This window comes from Prionailurus viverrinus, chromosome X (genome assembly GCF_022837055.1).
Source record: "Prionailurus viverrinus isolate Anna chromosome X, UM_Priviv_1.0, whole genome shotgun sequence".
Classification (NCBI taxonomy): domain Eukaryota; kingdom Metazoa; phylum Chordata; class Mammalia; order Carnivora; family Felidae; genus Prionailurus; species Prionailurus viverrinus.
The window spans coordinates 42,764,484-42,772,927 of NC_062579.1; the positions used below are offsets into that span (position 1 = coordinate 42,764,484).

At 49.8% G+C, this 8,444-nt stretch overlaps 1 long non-coding RNA gene across 1 annotated transcript; it reads left to right on the forward strand.

The window, feature by feature from the left end:
• The first annotated feature begins 2,130 nt into the window (after positions 1 to 2,130).
• LOC125157386 (uncharacterized) lies at positions 2,131 to 7,875 on the forward strand. The gene is made up of 2 exons (XR_007148963.1): positions 2,131 to 2,398; positions 6,401 to 7,875. It is a non-coding gene; the product is annotated as an uncharacterized LOC125157386 (long non-coding RNA).
• The last annotated feature ends 569 nt before the right edge of the window (positions 7,876 to 8,444 follow it).

The window sequence follows — 8,444 nt, forward strand, 5'->3', positions numbered from 1 at the left end:
GAGGGAGGGAGAAGGGCCTGTGTGCTGGAAGGGAGTGAGGGATTCTGTTGTCTTGGCAACATTCTTCTGCTCAACCTCAGGCATCAGCCCCTCTGAAGGTCCGGTCAGATGAGAAAGCACTTGTCTCCATCCCCCTCTCTTTCTGTGATCAGACATTGAGATTAACAAAAACCAAAACTGGTAACCAGGGTAACTGAAGCTTCATCAATCTGAAGGAAAAAAACCCAAACCAGAAAAAGAAGTAGAAACGAAACCATAGGATGTATTGTCTGAGGCTGCCCACAGACACCGGGTCCTGACTCCAATAAATGTGCTTGTTCCAAGTGTCCTGTGCACCGACATGTGCACATGTGGATACAGAGGAGCACTGCTTCCAGCCCAGTGCAGCACAGTGACTGAGACAAAAGGTACCTACAGGGGATGAGACAATGAGGAGGGAATGCAGGCCGACCCAGATCAAGCAAGACAAGAGGGGTAATGTACCTTTTCAGTAGTTATCTACAGGTTCTTTCACGGCTTATTTGAAATCTGCATTTCATTTCCACCCATTTGTGCAACTACTTATTGAGACCAAAGTCTATGATTATCACCTTCACCTGAAAGATGTTTTTTCTCGCTTGTGGTGGCAAAATATCCGTCACAAAATTTACCATGTTAAGCATGTTTAAATCAACATCGATCGTTTCCACCAGGAAGTTCACGCTGTTGTGTAACTTTGATATCGCCAGTATCATCCATCTTCAGAGTTTTCATCACCCCACCTATATTTTTGTACCCTTTAAATAAAAACCCCCAGTACCGCTTCCCCTCGGTCCCTGTAATCACTACGTGGGAGGAGGGGGCTGGGGGGGGGGGGGGGAATGAGCCAAAAGCCAGACGACTTAGAGTCGCAGAAATCCAAGTTGGCGAGGAACCTAGGCAGCAATTTAAGAAAGGCAACTTGAAAGGTAGAAAGATATCCCAGTGCTGCGCATTTTCGGTGGGTCCCTAACACGAAGAAAGAAGCAATTTTAGCAAGGGTAGCCAAACGCACGCATGCATGAAAGAAAGGTCCTTCCCCCCCCCCCCCAAAGAAAATCATTCCGAGTTTTTTCAAACTCGAAGGGCGGGGGTGGAGGCAGTACTAACGGGTACAGTGCGCAACACTGCCACCTACTGGTTAGAGAAACAGACTGACACACATGGCGAAGGAAAATCGATCTTTTCCGCTGTTCGACTGTAAAGAGCCCTGCAGATCGGAGCTGAGGGAACGAGGAGGAATGCAGCTGAGGGGCAGAGAAAGCTGTAGCACGGTCGATGTGGCTAGGCCTAACCGTCTTTGGCACAGTAGCTTTCCGTGGTTCCGCCCCGGAATTAAGTCAACAGAAGCAGGAAGTCCCGCCTCCGGAAATTCCGGAGTCCGGTAGGAGAAAGGCCGGTCTCAGGGGTTCCTTCCATTTGTAGGGTTTGAGCAGGATTGCGGCGGCTGAGTGAGGTATCCAGCAGTCTGTGTGCTCATCACTGAGGACTCCTTCCATACTGGTCCAAAGCCCCGAACACCTGTTACGCGGGTGCTATTCGTCGATTCCCGGGAGCTCCGACTGTCCCTTGGGCAACCGAGTCCGGATTCCCTGGTCATTGTTCTGCCCACTCCGGCCTGCGTACACGTTCTTCCCGTGGCACAGTTGCTGTAGTCCTGTCAGCCTCCAGGAGACAAACCGGCCACCCGGGTCATCTCCGTCTTTAGTGTAGTTCTTCCCAACCCGGGCATCCCGCTGTCCTCGGACCTCCCCTGTGCCCTGGACTTCTGGAGACCCTGCTCCCCTCGCTGGTGTGACTATCTAGCATTCTCCTCTCTCATCACCACAAACAGGACGCCCTGTTCTCCAGCTCCCTCCCTGGAATGCCTGTACATCCACAGCTGTCAGCCCTTTTGAGAGCCACCAGTTTGAGGGCCACAGGGTTACTTCAGTGTAGATTGTGCTCCCCTCATCCCCACGTAATGAGAAAAGTTTTGTTTTTGAAAGATTAACGTATTGAGCCAATCTCAAGTGCTTTAAAAAAAAATATGTTTATTTATTTTTGAGAGACAGAGATAGAGCGCCAGCAGGGGAGGACCAGAGAGAGGGAGAAAAGGATTCCGAAGCAGTCTCCAGGTTCTGAGCTGTCAGCACAGAGCCCTAAAGCCCCATGCAGGACTCAAACACACAAACCTGAGATCATGACCTCAGCCCCCAAGTAAGAAGCTTAACTAACTGAGCCACCTAGGCGCCCCAAGTGCTGCTCTTTTAATTGATTATGTGGTAAATAGGAGACTGGAAAAAAGGTTGCCAAACCTCCAAGATACTCCTGGACTGGTCACCTAGGAAGACACACCCAGGTTTGCCCCAGAACTCCTGGAAGACATCACAGGCTTTGGGTAAGTTCATCTCTGCTGCCTGAGTATCCTTAATAGTTACCAGGCACTGGTGGGAGCAGAAGACTTAGGATTGAAGCTCTCTGGGTACTGACGTTACAATTGCTGACAAGCATCTCCTAGGAACCTTTTAAAACATGGTGTCTGTCTTCGAACTCTGAGTTTATTTTTATGGATCGTCCCTGCTGACGATGGCACAAGGGTGCATGGACTGACTGGTAATCCTCTCTCTTTTATGTTTCTTTCTCAGCTAGCCAATCCCTTTTTGCTTAATAAAAATAAGAAACAAAAAAAGCAAATCCTAAAGCTTTCCCTTTGGGATCTGGATATACTATATACGAGTCTTGTCAGCATGAAGGTCAAGCAAAGATGAATGTTGTCTCCCAGTATTGGAGGAGTACATGACACAAAGAGGTGGCCGATGGAGGTAAGGCTCTCAGGTCAGACTCCCCTGAATGGGAGGGGACAAGTGAGATGTATCAGACAAGTGGAGGAAAGGATTTTGCACCGATTTGCGTTTGGGACTCAGAGGAGTTCACTTTGCAGGCTGACCCAGCAGTCTCTTTGGGCAGAGGGATGGCTGAGGTTTAGGAACTTAGCTTTCTGGAGCTGATCTTGGCTCCTGCTGTGCTGTGACCTCCCAGAGGCTGCATCCCCAGGTAAGGAAATGTGGAAAGTGAGTGACTCCCCATCAGGGGTTAATGAAGGAGGACTAAGCATGCAGCAGACTAGGTGACCCTGCAGCTGAGGCTGTGGAGCAACAGCCCTTCCCACAGAAGTGATGGACGTTGAGACCAAGAATCCAAGAGGTCTCCACATGCCAACACAGGTGAGCTGAGGCTGGGTCAGCCAGGAAGCAGCAGGTACTGGCCAAGAGGAGAGAGGAAAAAGCAGGTTTCACCAGCCACATGCAAGGTGGTGCAGGTCACTTCACCAGGTGGACCAGGGACACAAGAGTCCTCCTTCCCTCAGAAACCACCCAGGACACTGTGAGCAACATAAGGATTTCATACACCCCATCCCAGCACCACCCGGGGAGACTTGTAAGCCACACATACACCTTCCCCACTTGGAGGCAAGAAGGAAGGTGTGGTGGAAATCTGAGCGACTGAGCACTTCCTCAGCTAGACCAGTCACATGATTGATATCAAAGATGCTTAGCAGATCATCAATGAATTCAGTGGGGTTTTTGCTCCTTTTCTGTGTAGTCCTGAGAGTGAATAATCATGAAGATCACATCAGCCAGAGAGAATCAATTACCCACCGTGCCCTTGTGGTCTGAGGAGCACTGGTGAATCTGTGATCCCAGCTCACCATCCCCACAGGCCCCTGCTCTGTCCACCCTCCAATCAGTCCATGTTAGAGGAGGATGGGGCATCCTTGCCTTGTCCTCTCCTTTAACTAGGACAACGTTTCATGTCCCAGAAATGGACCCCCAAAGCAGAGCACGGAAGGAAGAGCAGACCAGACAGACACAGCGGAGTAACTCATAAGAGCTGTCACTGAGGTGAGCAGGTCCTTCTCAAGTCTGTCATGCCCTCCACGAGTGATGCCAGGCTCCATTCTCCTTTAACAACACAGGCCCCTTTTTTCCAGGGCCTGAGCCATGCATAAAATGCTGTAGCATCCTTTAGGGCTGGAGAAAATCACAAACACATTAGAGCTACTCTGCTTTCATTGCTTCCGTAGCCTTCTGGGACCTCACTGTTGTGCAGGATGCTTTTTTGGGGGGGGGGGCTGTGGTTCCTCCCCCAGTTCCTTCTGAAGGCATCTCAGGATTATACCTCTCTCCTTCCATCCTCTACCATACACCTATCCCTTCAGTCCTAGCCAAAGCACATTCCCATTCTGAAGTGAGATCTATCAGGCAGTGAGAGGGAGGGAGAAGGGGCTGTGTGCTGGAAGGGGGTGAGCCATTCTGTTGTCATGGCAACATTCTTCTGCAGCTCCTCACTGGGTCACTCAGCCTCAGGCGTCAGCTTGCCTGAAGGTCCAGGATAGATGGGAAAGCACTTGTCTCCCTCTCCTTGTCTTTTTGTGATGAGACGTTGAGATGATTTAAAAAGAGAAAAATGGTTACCAGGGTAACTGAAGCTTCATCCATCTGACTCAAGAGGAAAAAAGCCCAAGCCACAAAAGGGAGTAGAAAGTAAACCACAGGATGTATCGTGGGAGGCCACCCATAGAGAAAGGGTCCTGACTGTCAGTAAATGTGCTTGTTACACACGCACACGTGGATACAGAGGAGCACTGCTTCCAGCCCAGAGCAGCACACTGACTGAGGCAATAGGTACCAAGGGGGAGACCTGATGAGACAATGAGGAGGGAATGCAGGCCAACCCAGATCAAGCAAGGCAAGAGGGGCAATGTACCTTTTCAGTAGTTATCTACCGGTTCTTTCACGGCTTATTTGAAATCCGCATTTCATTTCCACCTATTTGTGTAACTACTTATTTAGGACAAACTCTATCCTATGTCACCTGTGTCCTCTCCCTTTTGTGGTACTAAAACCGATCACATAAAATGTACCATGTTAAGCATGTTTAAATGAGCATCGATTGGTTCCATCAGGAAGTTCACACTGTTGTGCAACTATCGCCAGTATCATCCATTTCCAAAATTTTCATCATCCGACCTGTATCTTTGTACTCTTTAATTAAGAAACCCCCCCCCCCCCCAGTACCGCTTCCCCTCCGCGCCTGGTAATCACTACGTGTGGAGAAAAGCCAAAAAGCAGACGACTTAGAGACGCAGACATCCAAGTTGGTGAAGAACCTCGGCAGCAGTTTAAGAAAAGCAAGTTGAAAGGTAGAAAGATTTTATCCCAGGGCTGCATGTTTTATTGGGTCCCTAACACGTAGAAAAAACCTATTTCCAGCCAGGGCAGCCAAAAGCGCGCATGCGTAAAAGGAAGGTCCTGTTTTTGTTTTGTTGTTGTTGTTGTTGTTTTAAAAAGAAGGCAGCTCTGAGTTTTTTCAAACTCGGAAGGCGGGGGAAGGGGTGGTCCGAACTGGTACAGTGCGCAACACTGCCACCTACTGGCCAGAGAAACGGAACGACACACATCACAAAGGAAAATCCGTCGTTTCCTCTGTTCGCCTGTAAAGAGCCCTGCAGATCATAGCTGAGGTGGCAAAGAGGAATGCTGCTGAGGGGGAGCGAAGGCTGCGGTACAATCGAAGTGGCCCGGCCGAACGGTCTTCGGCACAATAGCCTTCTATGGTCCCGCCCCGGAACTAAGCCAACAGAAGCAGGAAGGCCCGCGTCCGGAAGTTCCGGCGCCCGGTAGAGGAAAAGGCAGGGCTTCGGGATGCGTTCCAATTGTGAGGGTCTGAGCCTGGTTCCGGCGACTGAGTGAGGTCCTTGCCAGTCTGTGTGCCCAGCTCTGAAGACGGTTTCCATACTCGTCCAAGGCCCCAAACCCCTGTTATCCGGCTGCTATTCCTCGATCCCCGGACTCTCAGACCGTCCTTTGGGCGAGGCGTGTCCGAATCCCCTGGTCATTGTTCTGCCCACTCCAGCCTGTGAACGTTGGTCCCAAGGCACAGTTGCTATCCTCCTCTCAGCCCTCCCTCCCCTGCTGCCTCCAGGCCTATCAAGGCCCTAGAAGACGAACCGGCCACCCCCGGTCCTCTCCGTCCTCAGGGTTGTTCTCCCCAACACGAATATCCAGCTGCCCATGGACCTGCCTTGGACCCTGGACATCAGGAACCCCGCTCCCCTCCCTGGAGTCGCTGTCTAGCATTCCTCTCTCTCGTCACCCCCAAAAGGCCTGTTCTCCAGCCCCCTCCCTCTACCGCGTCTACAGCCTAGGCATTAAGCCCTTTAGGGAACCCCCGGTTCCATGGCCACTAGGTCATGTCACATTCTATTAGGCCAGCTTAAGGGGCTATAAATTGTCCCGCGCAAAACAGGTCTTTGCTCCTTCCTCTCTCCTCTCCTGGTACACCCTAATAAAGACGAAATCCTGCAACCTCCTGACCTGTATCTTTTCTCTATCTGCAGTAACCTTCTAGTGCTCCATGACCCACGCTTCTCAAGAAGTTCAATGGTAATACGTTAAAAAGAAGAAGAAGAAGAAGAAGAAGAAGAAGAAGAAAAGAAAAAAGAGCAGTTATCAGACAGGAACTCTCACCACTTCACAGCAACACCTGATCTGCACCTGTATCTCTGCTATCCCTGTGGAATAAAGGACCTTATCCTACCTGAGGCCAGGCCCTTCACCTGGATCCCATGCCCATCTTCTGGAGGAGGAGTAGGACTTTGCAATGATTCCAATGATCACCTATCCATTTATTTCTCCATCATTCTGTTATCTATGATACAAGAGGCAGTAAAACGTAAAGCCATCCCTTATCCCATATCTTTCTGAGACACTGCCACATTTCGCTTGCTGTAAACAGCAAGTCTTCCCTTGTTCTGTAACTTTTTTTTTTTTTTTTTTTGCTAACTTCTCCAGTCCAGCTTCTATCAGCCTGCCCCCCAAATGAAAACAGCTGTCAAGGGCACCAGTGAATCCCTTTGATGATGTCCTCTCCTCAACCTACTGTACCTCTCAGATAGCTCTGGTACACTTAACAATTGCCTGGTTCTTGAAAATGTCCCTCCCTCCCTTTCTTCTAATTTGTACTTTGGCCTATTTGAAAATTTACTCTTTGGGTGATGTTCTCGCAACCCCAGTGGCCACTGTGCTCCTTGTCAGTGTTTATTGCTCACTCCCTATTCCACAGGGCTTTTAACAGGGCCCTTCCCATCTACACTCTCTCTGTGGGTTGTTTCATCCTTGGTGCCAGCACAGAGCATGGACACAACGGGACCTCCCACGTTCGTACCTCACGCATCAACCTGTCCCCTGAGATCCACATTTGTCTGTGTCTTTGCTGGATGACCAGAAGGGAGCAGACACTTAACATGTCCCAAGCACGCCTCTTCATGTGACGTGTTCCTTTGGTCTCCACTGCAACCCAGCACCACGTCCTCTGGATTCGATCTTCTGAAAACATCCTGTATCCATCCCGTTCTGTGCTCATCTACTGCTACTGTTTTCGTATCCAAATAAACTGCTCATCTCTTGTCTTCACGGCAGTAACTCTGGCCTACTCCCGTTCCTTGCACATGCTTCTTCCCTCCTTAGGACATTGGTGATCACAGTTGTCTCTGCCTGGAAGAGTCTCTCCCTGGATCCTTACATGGTGGGTTCCTTCTAACCTTCTGGTTTCTGCTCCATTATTGCCTCCTCAGAGAGGCTCTCCGTGACCACCTTGTGTAAAGTAGGTTGTTCCTGGCCTAGGACCTGGGTTATTTTCTTCCTTACAGCCCACTAATTTGCTTATTCCTTGGTTGGTTGGTTGGTTGGTTGGTTTGTATTCTCTCACTCCCCAGATAAGTGCTACGTGACCAGCTTGTACAAGAGCACCACACACCTATTAAGAGGGGCTCTCATTAATGTTATGGAATGCCGAATAAAAGGTCACCTGACACCTGTTGTTGCTTTGTTGTGGGTTACTGAAAGGGTATCACTGGGGCGGGGGAGGGTTCCTGGATAATCTCCCTTTAAACCCACAGGAACACGTGTGCCCCATGGTAACTCCTGCAGGTTTTGAGGTGTTTGTACTAATGACACACAAAAAACTTTCTTCTCAGTCGTTAAATTACTTCACTTGCTGCTTAAAATGAGATACCCATGATGAATGAGAGAAAGAAAGAGAAGAGGTTGGCCCATCATAAGGACACCTAGGGTGGGCAGCAGTGCTCTCAAGACTTCATCTAGTGAACTCGCAGGCTGCATAGCAGCAGGCGCGTTCCTTAGTGTCCCTGTGACTTGGTTTCTCCATCTGCACTTAGGACAGTCAGGGCATGTGCCCGTAAGGTGAATGAAACTATTTTCAGAACAAAGCTGGCACCAGGAGTTCTCAGGATGTTTGATAAATCATTGCTTCGCATTGTGAGTGACTGCCTGTGGGAGAATCAGGAGCCTGAGAAGAGCTGCTGGAGGCCAGAGTGTTCCCACGTGTATTGTCTGTATGGGACCCACATCCATGGAACTAGC